This window comes from Varroa jacobsoni, unplaced genomic scaffold, assembly GCF_002532875.2.
Source record: "Varroa jacobsoni isolate VJ856 unplaced genomic scaffold, vjacob_1.0 contig02247, whole genome shotgun sequence".
NCBI classification, from domain to species: Eukaryota; Metazoa; Arthropoda; class Arachnida; order Mesostigmata; family Varroidae; genus Varroa; species Varroa jacobsoni.
The window spans coordinates 17,557-30,251 of record NW_019214783.1 but is presented as its reverse complement, the minus strand read 5'-3'; the positions used below and the strand labels follow the sequence as shown (position 1 = coordinate 30,251).

Sequence of the window (12,695 nt, the reverse complement as noted above, 5' to 3'; positions counted from 1 at the left end):
GCACCGACCAATGGCACATTTTTGCGAGGTCTCTTCTTAGAGGCCCAGCTCGTCCTTGCCAGGGCCGACGAAGGCACTGCTCCTTTAGATCTGTCCAAATGTCTCGGTGTTAATCTTCCGGTGCTGAGTGACTCGACTAAATTAATTTTGCATTTGAGATCGCACCGAAAGGATTCTATAAGGCGGTTGGCAGCGACAATTTGTTACCGTCAAAGTGGCCAGGTGTTTTTTTCTTTAGCCAGCCGATGAGTCAGTGGTCACAGCAAAATACGTATCCTTTGGTCGGTAGCATAATGGCAATCTTGTCATTGGCTGCCCTTTTGGCTATGCACCTCTTGGAGTGTATTTAATGTTTGTAAAAATATCTTCCTATTACATGTCTTCAAATTTGTTTGTTTACTACGAAAGGGTTTTCTATTCAATATTACTAATCTTTTATAGTACAGGGCTCATATTAGTACCGAAGGAGTGCATGATGATCAAATGAAGCAGAGAGACACTATCAGCATATATGGTATTTCTGATATATAAGTATAATAGTTTATCACAATGATTTTTTTTAAGTTGAGCATTGTATTAAACTATATTCCAGCGACATTCCTGTTTCGTCTGTTTCCTGCTTAGCGGTCGCTGGAAACTCGATGGTGTACAACACAAGTATTTATTTATTTTTTTATTTAAACAACCCGGAATCCTTAGACCGCGAACAGCCTAAAGGACTCATCTCAGACCGCTCCGGTACCTTGCTCTTCTTTATATATATTTAAAGGGTCGGATATCTAACAACGTACTTTTCACTATGGGTTATGTTTAAGCTATATTTAAGCGAAAGGAAAATATACTTCAGTGTTTTTTGCGCGCTAGAAGCGGCATTCCTGATAGTTATACGTATTTAAATAACTATCATTTTCCGAGATCACAGCTTCAGTTCAAGCCACTAACAAGAAATTTTAAAAATACGACGATCTGCAAATTATGTTTTAACTGTACCTCTGTTTTAAAAAACTGCAGCGAAAATTAATTTTGAGCTGATAGTCGACCAAAAGTACTACAAATGCAAAAGCTTAAAAACGGCCAAGAAGTTCGACAAGCAGAAAAGGGCGCAAAACGTCTTAAGTGAGAAGTCTAACATCTAAACAACTTCATTAGCAATGATTGCCGTTATAGCCCGTTGATAAAGCCCGTAATAAAAAATCTAAGTGTATCAAAAACAGTTTTTTGGGCCATTTTGATCAATAGCTTTTTAAATCTCAGGATCTTCTGGTTTGCCTTGCAATTTTCACAAGCCACATGAAAACCAGCTACAAGATAGACCATCGCGTTACATCGTGTTAAGCACATATCATGATTTAATTTATGGAAACTATTCAATAACTGTCAATGACTGCAGCGGCATTAAATGCAAGGTTCGTCCCGAGGCCGTAACTAGGTGTAGCACATCTGCACAGACGAGCTATTCAGTGTCTTTTTTAACGAGTTTAAAAAACAGTACTGTCGAACGTCAGTTGAACACAGACTGTCACTTGTTTTTTGCTTCAGTGATAATTGGGAAAAGATAGTGTCTTTTGGATAGTTCCATTCCATTTTTTTGATTTGGAGGCAATCATGCCGATTAGCTGAGGTCCAATATACGTTAGATGGTAAACGTAATGTAAAACTGATGATGAAAAAAATGACTGGGCGCGCTGTGTTACTATCATGGCAATGAAGGTCTTCATGCTATTATATCCTTGCCTAGGCATATGCAATTAGGACACTGCTTTACTGTAATAAGAGCATCCATTATTGGAGATAACTTACGCAAATAATCTCCATTTAGAACATGTTTGAATGTGTGCTTGTACTTTTCCTGTTATTAATTGTTCCCGACATATTAAGCGTAGCCCGTCTTAGATTTAGCGTCTCTTATTGTCCTGTTATCTTCGTGATGGTGCATACGCTTCGTAAGCATTGATCCTCGGTAAGACAGTAACTTTCTACATACTACAATATAAAAACAGTTCTGTTTTTCGTTTGAGTTTGCTGTATGTAAAGTTATGAAGAATCCACTTCATAGCGCTCGTGGCTCCATTTCTGAAACATGGGAGATTTTGATTTTACACAAAAAGTATATCTTCATTTACACAACTATCTCTAAGTAATTCACAGTAACGTGGCTGAGAACAACGTACAATAACAATTTAAAACGCTTGAGCTACTTTCAAACAACTAATTACGAATTCGACGATGTACTTCGCTCAGACTGGCAGTTGAATTTGCTGTTTCTTCACGGTTTTTGTGTGAAACTAAGGAAGTGACAAAAACATCTGGTCGATTAATCGGGCAGTGGTCAATCAACAGAACTTAGAGTAAAAAAAACCTGGAACAATTCAGAAGAGGAACACAAGCAACGGTTTTCAACTAAGCGCTTTGCACGGACTGACTGCTGGACGCGACAATGTTAGCAGGTTGCTACTATCTGCTACATTTGAATGCAAAGAAAGCTCCCCTTTAGCGAAAATGAGAGTCTATTGGGTTTTTCAATAAATCTTGATCTTCTATCTGTTCAGATCTGTGTGTGTTATCCGTGAATAGTTCTAAGAGCTTCCACATTTCGTAGTAAACGGGAATCATTTTTAGCGAGTCCTTTCTTTATGCGGTATACATCGTTCTTTCTATAAATGGCTAGTAGTTAATGTATATCGAAGTAAAAGTAGTTCTTTAAACGTTTGCACGGAAGTAAACTACGGAGTTTTCTACAAGTCAATAGAGGTAGCCTGATATTCTACGTTTTTGTTTTGACGTAATAAGTTAGTTATACTTTAAAAGATGAACACTATCACCAACTTAATCGAAACTCTTTGTGAGGAAACTTAATATGAAATGGGAAGTTTAATGGTGTCTATTGAACAATGTAGGAGCTTTTTTCTTTACCTAAATGGTTCAGGTTTTCACCCACCAGCTGGCTCCTAGGGCAGATTTTTTTTACCTGCATCACTCAGCTAATTAGAATAAGTCAACTTATTCTGCTTGGGTACGTGTATGGTGCTTTGAACACAATATAACTCTATGATAATTTTGTGAATATGAATACGGAATTAAAGCAAAGAGCTTCGCAACGTTTTCCTACCTAATCGGTTGGTAGATTAAACATTTAAATTTTTCTTCAAGCCTTATGTACCCACCAAAAGGATATATTCGTTTATCAAGCTCCAATGAAACACATTTTTATAAACCTAAGTAAAATTTAAAACGGATCATCAGGCTGGTAAAGCTAAGATTGAATAGGTTAATAGCATACAAAGAAATTGTGGAGATTAGGATATCACTTGTTTGTGTAATTTCAAACTGATCACCGACTATATTTACTTGCCAGGCAAAACAACGTCTTATAGTCATACTTTATGTCCAACTACACACGCGCCTAACTTAGAAACTTCAGATGAGCCAAAAATACTACTTTTTTTTTTTTCAATTGTCTAAACAGATTTTAATCATCATAGTACTTGAGTTAAGCTTGAAGCCGACGTTTATATCGAAAAGAATAATATATTGCATGCTACTCTGTAGGAATCAGCTTAACTTCGGTAAGTAGACTATAGTTGGGTAAAAGCCTCTCATATTCTCCATACACTTTTATTAAACTGTAAGTAAGGTGTGGCATCACGGTAATTTACGTAACACCACCGAAGCTTGTTGCGATGACAAGACTCATGGCAGGTCGTTCGGTGCAGATGCTTTTATTTAAAAAATACAGAATGAGGGATTGATTTAACCACAATACTTGTATGGTATTTATTATTCTGTCGTATGCTAAAGTACACATTTTTTTCTAAAAGCTATTGTGTACTAGGGGTAGTTATTGGTAAGTACAACAAGTACTATTATAACAGATTAATAAGTGAAACATCAGTATGAGATAATTGTGCTGTAGCATGTGTCTAGCAGGTTTCATCGGCATACAATTGCCTATGAGATGTCTAACTGAATATATATGTCAAGGGTCCCTACAGCGCTGAAGTCATCTAGATGGTCTATTCCGGTTTGGACCATGGTCGTATAAGATTAAAATAAATGAAGTTGCCCTTTATTGGAGGCACATAGGTGAGGCTGCTAGTTCCAAAGTGTAGTTAATTTCCAAAGGTTTCTATTGTAGGGTGTAACGCTGATTTTTAACTGAATCAACTTTATACGAAGTAGTTGCGATTCCCTTTGTTGTCTTCACGACATAGAACAATTCTCAACGGCAACGATGACACTAAAGCTATGATTTAAATACATATATACATACATATATATATATATATATATATATATCTATCGCTCAATAATAACAATTAACACGAAGCGAAATTGTGAAAAGAGCAGTAGCATATCGATAGTTGGGATTTAGTGAAAAGGCGTGGCACGTTATCTTAAAGAACGTAGCACGTGTATATATATATATATATACGCGTGCTCTACGTATGTGCGTCACTGTGGCATCGAAACAAACACCTCAAGTAGAAATTCAAGTAAATTAAGAAAACAATCGTCTCGGGTCGCATTCAGATTAGTAAAATATCATCGTCTATTGGTTCATAGCTTTACTAATAGTAGCACTTCTTCACTTCAATCTCACTAATCGTTCGATGTGGAATATAAAATATAGCGAATAATACTTGTAAATAAATATAATTTCCGAGCATAAAATTGTAAAATAAAAAAGGACCTTACAGAAAACGAATAATATAGTACGCTTTATAGAATGATCGTATATTTTTATCTTCCACACGTTTCAATTAGGTTATTTTATGCAATGTTAGAGAACTTGAAGTGAATGCACGTATGATCTACGTATATCAGTTGGAAGAAAACAGCAGAAGCAGAAAACAGATAATGATAAATCAGAAAGGCTGCAATTTGTTCTCAGGGTCTTGCCTCGTGAAAGAATGCAAAAACAAGCCAGACAAACGTAAATAGGACCTGCCAGAGGAATGCCTAACCGTACGCATCTTGATAAAAGGAAGCTCGACTAGTCTTGGAAACACACATGACTAATGCCAAGCAATAGATGTTATTTCTGTTTTTCAAAATATAGTGTATGAATCTACCGCTGACTTAGACCCCATCGGGGCCTTCAAATTAGACCATTGCAGGAAATGCAATTTCGAATAAAATAGTTTGGTTATATGGCAGCCTTTATAGTTATGTTATTTGCTATGTGCCTCTTTTTTCGGCAGTAAAATTAAGCAAAGCTTTTCTTGGTAACGTGCTGCTTTTGATACTACGTGTTGTTCGGTTATTTTGCTTCCTGGAGTATGGTTCATGCTCATGCGCATTCTAGTAGATGTCATGTTGCCCCTGAATGACTTCACACGTAATTTGCAGTTCACCGAAGCGTACTTACACCTCATCAAGCAGTCCTAATGGAGCCACCTCAGTCTTCTCTACTACTACTACACAGCGACAAAGGCATGCAGCACAATGCTATGCATGTAATAATGCCGTTCTTATACTATTCGCTGTTGTAGCACATGTTCGTGGTCCGGAAAATTCTTATACCTGATCTTCAAATACTACAAGCTCGGATAGATAACAGCTGAGATCTCACTCGACACTTTTTTTGGACATTGAACTTTTCCTGTCCTGTACACAATATCTACTAAGTTCCCTTCCAATAAATATACACATCAAATGTTGAAATCAAGTTCTATAAATCGTACTTACGCTTTTTTATTTATAGAGTTAAATGTATATAGACTGCGTTGCAAGAAATGTGAGCATATGAAACTTCTGTCTATTCCTTGGTTGTATTATGGCCATATATTGCCAACTATTTAAAACAGCCAGAACGGAGCATCTTGTCGCTGAGATTGTCTTTGCTTTACGATGCAAAGAGTCCCTTAAATTGTCACTTGTTATCTTATTTATCACTGTATTTGGATACAAATGAAGATCATTGACATTTTAAATCTTTAATGTTATGCTAAATAATTATGAAAAACTCATAAAAAGAATAGACTCGTGTAGATCTATGTAACCGCATCGAATGTTTGTTTATCAGCGAAACCTACGTAGTAGACAAACTGAGAATATGAAACTGAATTTGAGATGAGGTATATAAGAAGCATGATTATGAGGGATTTCTACTCGCTAAAAAATATTTATATTACTGTCTTTATCAGCTCACAGATTCCTCTGTTACTACTCTATTAGATACTATCCGCGATTCAACGTGGTGCTTTCGTGCATGTTTTTTTTACACTGAAGTGACTGTGCTGCCGCCAGTGACTTGTGCCAGAGCGATAGCGTTGACCAACTGGGGCTTCCGCCACCTCGGTATTGCCGAAGGCCCAGCACAAAGTAGTCAAAACTTCACTGAATTTTACATTTCTCTGTGTGGGTCAGGTAGAAATTGATTTGTATAGAGAGCAGTAGAATAAAACTAAAAAAAAAGATAAAACAGATAGAATATCGTTCCTAGTAAAGATATATTTTGTGCTGACGATCTCTTTCTGCTCCTGTACAAGTATCTTTTCATCAGTTAATTGCATTACCGTCGAGTGAACCAAGAATGACGGAGAGCAATTTAAATGAAAGGACATTGGTGCACGAACTACAAAAGGAATTTCGAGAAAATGAGTGCTATATATATATATATATATATATATCATTTTTGAAAAAATATCAATACTTAGTAATAATATATCAATAATGGTTAGCTTGGAATTAAAGCTAGAAAACAGCCATCACATATCCGGAAATTTCCGAGTAGTTCAGGCGAAATGATTAAACCGATTATTTAAGAATAGTGCATCGATGTTCTAGACAAACGAATTCTCATTAGATATGCCCCACCAGCGAGGAACAACATTTAAATGACAATTGAAAAACATAAATGCTTTGCGTTAGACTCAGTGCTACCCCGTTACGTTATCAGATTCATTATTTATGGAAATGATAATAAGGCATCATTTAAGGAAAATCGGAACCAGTCTGGGCCCTTTCTCAGTCTTCCCAAACGATGGCTAGATATATCTGTGTGCAGCTCAATACCTACTTCACTCTCATCTGTGCGTGAAAGGTATAACGCATGTATAGCTGACGACAATGACAGCTACTCGCCTGGCTGGTCGAATTTCTACATACAACTATTCAGTAATATTTCTATGCCACTTCTACTCCCCACTGAACGTAATACATAGATGACCAACGTAATTGTCTACCGACAGCAGGAACGACAATTGGTCATGGGGCATCATTTCCCCTGATATATACGACGGTTAGTGTGGTATAGGCTCGACGTAAGAGTTGCGGCTGAAAGTATACAGTTTGTGTCTCGCCCCGCCATCTTTTTGACCACTAGCGCGACAAGGGCCAACAATTGTAGCTCGGGTTGGCGGGTCTCGTCCAGCAATGATGAGTTCGGCCATTCTGACAAATTATGAATTTTGTCTGCTTCGCTTGAAACGATTAGTCAGGCAAGATGAAAAAAGAAGACAAACAAAAGAAGAACGGAGTAAAAAAAAAGAAGGCTATACGATGTGTCTTTGCAAGAAGGCTCTCATCACGAAAGGCGAACCTGCCTTTCACGTTGATTTGTGCCGTCATTACAACTAACGATAATAATAACAACGCTAACAACATTGTGCATCGGTACAGCAGTACTTTTGTCATTGGCACATTTGTTAACGGGATAATGATTATTTTCCACTAAGTTATATACACTAAGTTAAAAATAATTAAAAACGACAGTAGTATGTTGAATAGGCGGACTGGTTTGGCGAACATATCCAGCGAAGTTAGGGGGCTAAGGTGGTTATACCCATCATATATTTTGTTTAATACAATATAGCATTTTGTTAGAAATATGTTCTAGGCGTTTCAATTCATCTTTCTTTGTCTCCTCTCATCTATGGTCAAAACATGGCTAGAAATAATGGAAACGGTTATATTAGCAGAAAGTTTATGGTCTCAGATAGATAAGGTGCTGTGAGCAGGAAACACGAATCTCTTCAAAAATCTATTACGTTTCGTTTAACGGAAACAAGCGATTGATGATAAATTGTAGATTGGCGTATACCTCCTATACGTTTTTTTCTTTGTTCGTCCACTGGTTCACTTTACGTGGTAATGACAACAAAAAGGGTAGTTAATGCGGTTCTAGCTTTGGCGATGGCTGTCTTTGCTTCTATTGACTGTTGTGTACAAAAGCCAACCATTGCTACTTATTACGGTGGACGAGCCCATCTTGCAGAACTACAACTTCAGCGCGTATCTACCTGCACGGTAACTTTTCCCGGATCTAACAACGTTCCAAATTTTAGTCGTTCACAGACAATTCATTTACTCGCCCATTCATTTACTTATTGTGAATTTACAATGTTCTTTCAGTGTGCGTCTATGCGTACATGCTGTTGTTTTTCGTGCCCTCCTTTCGAATGCTTACTCAAGTGCCTTTTCTATGGCCAGCTTCAAAAATGAACCGCTTAAAGTAACACCGTGCATCGTCTACCCGTAACGTTCACTCGTGAAAACTATCCATGAAACTTACGGGTAACTCATCAAAAAATGTGTATCCTTATTAACACAACGCGGCAGCTGTCGGTAAGGCCGATACGGCGCTACCCACCTGCACAATACCCTCCGTGTGATCGAAAAAAGTCAAGATGTACGGATGCAGGATATACGGTCTTATTATGTAATTATATGTAGTATTTATTGGCATTGATCATCACCGACCGCCAATAATGCAACACATGTAGGATTTTGCAACACATGATGAGAACTGAATGAGAAGATTATTACTTCCCCTACCGAGAAATTGAAATAGTTCAGTATGTTCTGAACTCTATCGGTCTAAAATCAGTTACCTTGAGAGTGACAGCAATAACTGTTTGGGCTAGTCGAAAGGGTTTGTATAGAGATTGAATTTCTCACGCCCATATGATCAAAATAAAACAAACTAGCTATGATAATACAATAAAATTTAACAGCCAGAATCTGCGTGCTAGTTTTTTTTTTTTTTTTTTATATTAAGAATAACAAAAATTCAGCATTTATTAAAATTTTGGTACAATACGCTATGTTACCGGAAAGAAAGCTGCGAGCTTTCTGTTGGTATCGCATCGCCTCCAGTCGTATACTGTGCGAAGCCAATTAGTTCTTACCAACGACAATTTCACTTAATATGTGAAGACACGTCCGTTTCGATGGGGGGGTCACCATATTCAAACTGAACCGAAGTATTTCTGAATAAGGGCAGTACCTTTGTGGGGAAAGTTTTTCTTTTAGCTTTAGACGGTCGATCAGACTGACGATGTCAAGGCATGTTACAGGATAATATCTTCTGCGTGCTTCATTTCTTGAATGTTTGAAAAGTTTCCTAAATTGTTCTTCTGATTATATCGTGACGAGCACAGTCGGTTGTGACGTTTCGGATGTAGCCATCCAACCAACCAACCAACCAACCAACCAACAACGAAAAATTTTCGGAAAAAAGGAGTTCCGACATTTAGTGAAGTACGAACCTTTTCTTTAACGGCAATGAAATAGCAGTTTTTTCTGTCTTTACTACAGACCGTTATAAGTGATCTTTCTTTAGTTAAATAATCGGAAATAATACTAGGTTAGAACGGAAGTTCGTTTTTGATTTGTTTTTCTCGAAAATATTTGCAAAAAATTGACCAGTTTTGCTATGTCTACTTATTTGACTTTGCCTTCATCGTTCAGGTAGTGTGCAGATTTGGCGACGAATAGAAGAAGCATCGCTGGAGCCAATATATCCACTGACTCATTTTTAGAGCTCTGTCTTTTTTTTTTTTAAATCGCTTGCCATCCAGGCGCTGCTGCATGAATTTGAATTAAGGTAGTTCGATGGAACAATGTCTCAATTATAATCAGAAAGAGCTCCTTTAATATTTTGAAACAGCCGCCAAAGCCGTATCAGAAGTGCCTACAGATAATAGCCTGCTCTTGCTGCTCTCCGAAGCGTGGTTTATGTCTCAAATACGGATGCCCAGCTGAACTATGTTAAAGCCAACACTGGAAAAGAAACTATGTCTTGCCTTTAAGCTCTTAACAATTGCTTCGCGCTGTCTTGTTCTAAACAAAAAGTTATACTTGTCCCAATATAGCCATGGCGAAAGGGGTAGATTCGAGTACATAATTTTCAATCCCGTTATTACCGAAGACCGCTACTAAAAAAATGCATATAATGCAAATATAGCACACTGCCAGAAAGTGGCGTGTCAAAGTTCATAAAACAAAAATGAAAAAAAATGTACATGTAGTAAGGTTCAATATCTATAACATTCTCTCTTAGTTAGGAGTCTTATCAATATCCTGCATAGCTAATAAATACTATAATTAAAAGAGTTAGCAAAGACATTAAGCATAACTATCATTTATAGGTAATCTTACTTTTTTAATTAAAAGTATTACAATTTTGATCTGTTGTGCTTCGTTCTTATCTCAAAAAAGAACAACAACGTGGACTAGTAGAGTAGTGGATGTTTTGATTGTTATATATGTCGTTTAGATAATAGCTAGAGCGGTAACAAAACAGGTATCGTAAGCCAATTCTGGATAATTTATTTAAAGCGAAATACCTGTGTAGGGTGATTTTTGCTAATACATGTTTGACAAAAAAGTATCTTCACAATTAGAGGGTATAATGAGCAGCATACATCTAGTATTGCAAGTAATAATGGGCTACGTCTGGCGTAACGCTTAACAACAGGATCGAAACATTATTTTCGTAGACTAAAGTTGACCACTCTCAGGAACCGGAGTTAAAGACACTCGAGAAGACTTCGAATCGTTGGCCAAGAAAAGTCTTTACTTGCTCATTACAGCCATTGAAGCTCTATAATGCTAATGAAAAGCGCTTTTTTCAAAAATCTTTCACAGCGAAAGATTTTGGCTTTTGAGTTACAGTTTAAACGATACGTACAAATACCGTTTTGCAACTAAAACCAAATTTTGGGTAATTTAATTATACAAATATAGGGTAAACTTCACATTTGGGATAGTTGCGCTAAAAGCTTTTAGCTTCGTTACTAAAATTTAGGGATGCTATTTATAATATCAGGAACTTTCTTTAGCCATGTAATATATCAATCTTTTTTTTAGTTAGATAGCGTATAATATTGTTGTTCCCTTATATTTCTTGTAGAGCACTATTTTGGCTAAGCTCGAAACGGTATCTGCACATATAAAGGTGTTTCAATTACATAATTTGATAAGATATAAACAAGCTGACCTTATTCGGGGAATTCCAGCGATAGCCTAGCTAGAGGTATGTCCACAGCTGGCCTTATTTCTTGAAGCCGGCTTTTGCTTTACCGGTGGCTGAAGATAGTCCTTGGGAACAGATTGAAGGAGATCGTTACGGATAAAGGACAAAGTAAGATCATTTGTCAAACACATTGAAATCAATTTTCGTTGTCAGGCTTGTTCATTAGAGCTTCACGCTTTTTTGCTACGGTGCCATCATGGCACGCATGGCTACTGCGTGCTATCATTTCTACGGCGATTATGGTGAAGTGGTAGGATAGCCCTGTCCGTCGATGTTCTATATAAGAAAATAGCAAACTGAAATGAACATTAGTTCGTTCAGCAGAAACCCTAAGTGTTTAAAACCGTGACGAAAGCTCTTGCGTAAAAAGTAAGCGGCAAATGGGGCTGGAGTATAACATCTGGTCACTGGATGATTAACTATTATTTGTTTAGCATTAAACCAATTCAGCTACGAAATAGAAGATAAAGACATTTCTACCATTGTGTTATGTTTTACAATTGTAGGGTATACGGCTGGAAAAAGGTATGGTCGACAGTTCAGTGGAAACTTTAATAAAAGGACACAGTTTGATTCAACAGGTTGTTGAATGCAAAATCGACGACCGATACGAACGAATACTGAATGTGAGTGCCCAGTTTTATCAACCGGGTGTGTGCATTTATACATTTTATTCTTTTAACGGAATTTTGCACGCAATTGCCAAAATGAAAAATACAGTAAATTAACTGAGATTTGAAATTTACGCATGGTTATCTACCAGATGCTATGGAGTGGAAGCTACGGAAGACACTCATATTTTTCCTCGGGAAAAACACGAAGAAATTGTGCATTTACAAAAACTTCGTTGTCATTTCATCGCAGTATAGAATATAATACTCATATGGTAAGTTCACTGACAGCTGGTTTAAGTTAAGAGCAATTAACTAGACCTCTCCACATCGATTTTTTTCACCTCTATCACCTACGGGGCGGAAAGCACTGCCGTTCAACATCACCCTAATGTGCCATGTAACATACGATTTTCGAAAAGCAAAGCATATATGAAGTTGATTTGTGAAATCGCTCAGATACAATGCTTGTTTAACGTATACTGAAATGAATATTGAACCTGTTGACCTCCCCACGCCCAGCCATAAAGATATTTCAGGGTACATATATCGCCCGTAAAGAAGCAAACGGATATAAATACATCTTGCTCTTTAGTAAGAATGATATACTGTACTTATGTTCTAAAGTAAAAGTCATAGGAGTAAAGAGCGGCTTTTTAGATTCTCACGTTATCGCTTCTTTCTCGTCCGCCGCGCGCATGTCGATTTTCCGACGGCAGGTAGCGTTACATCAGTCTTACATTACATATAGGCTATAGTATGCAGATCTGTCTGGCGCACATGTATGTACAACGCCGGACAACAACTCCGTTCTGCTCATGATG

General features: G+C 37.3%; 1 protein-coding gene across 1 annotated transcript in view; it reads right to left on the bottom strand.

The window, feature by feature from the left end:
- Positions 1–12,695, bottom strand: part of LOC111272436 (PH domain leucine-rich repeat-containing protein phosphatase 1) — a 39,434-nt gene that overhangs the window by 12,177 nt on the left and 14,562 nt on the right. The window lies entirely within an intron of this gene.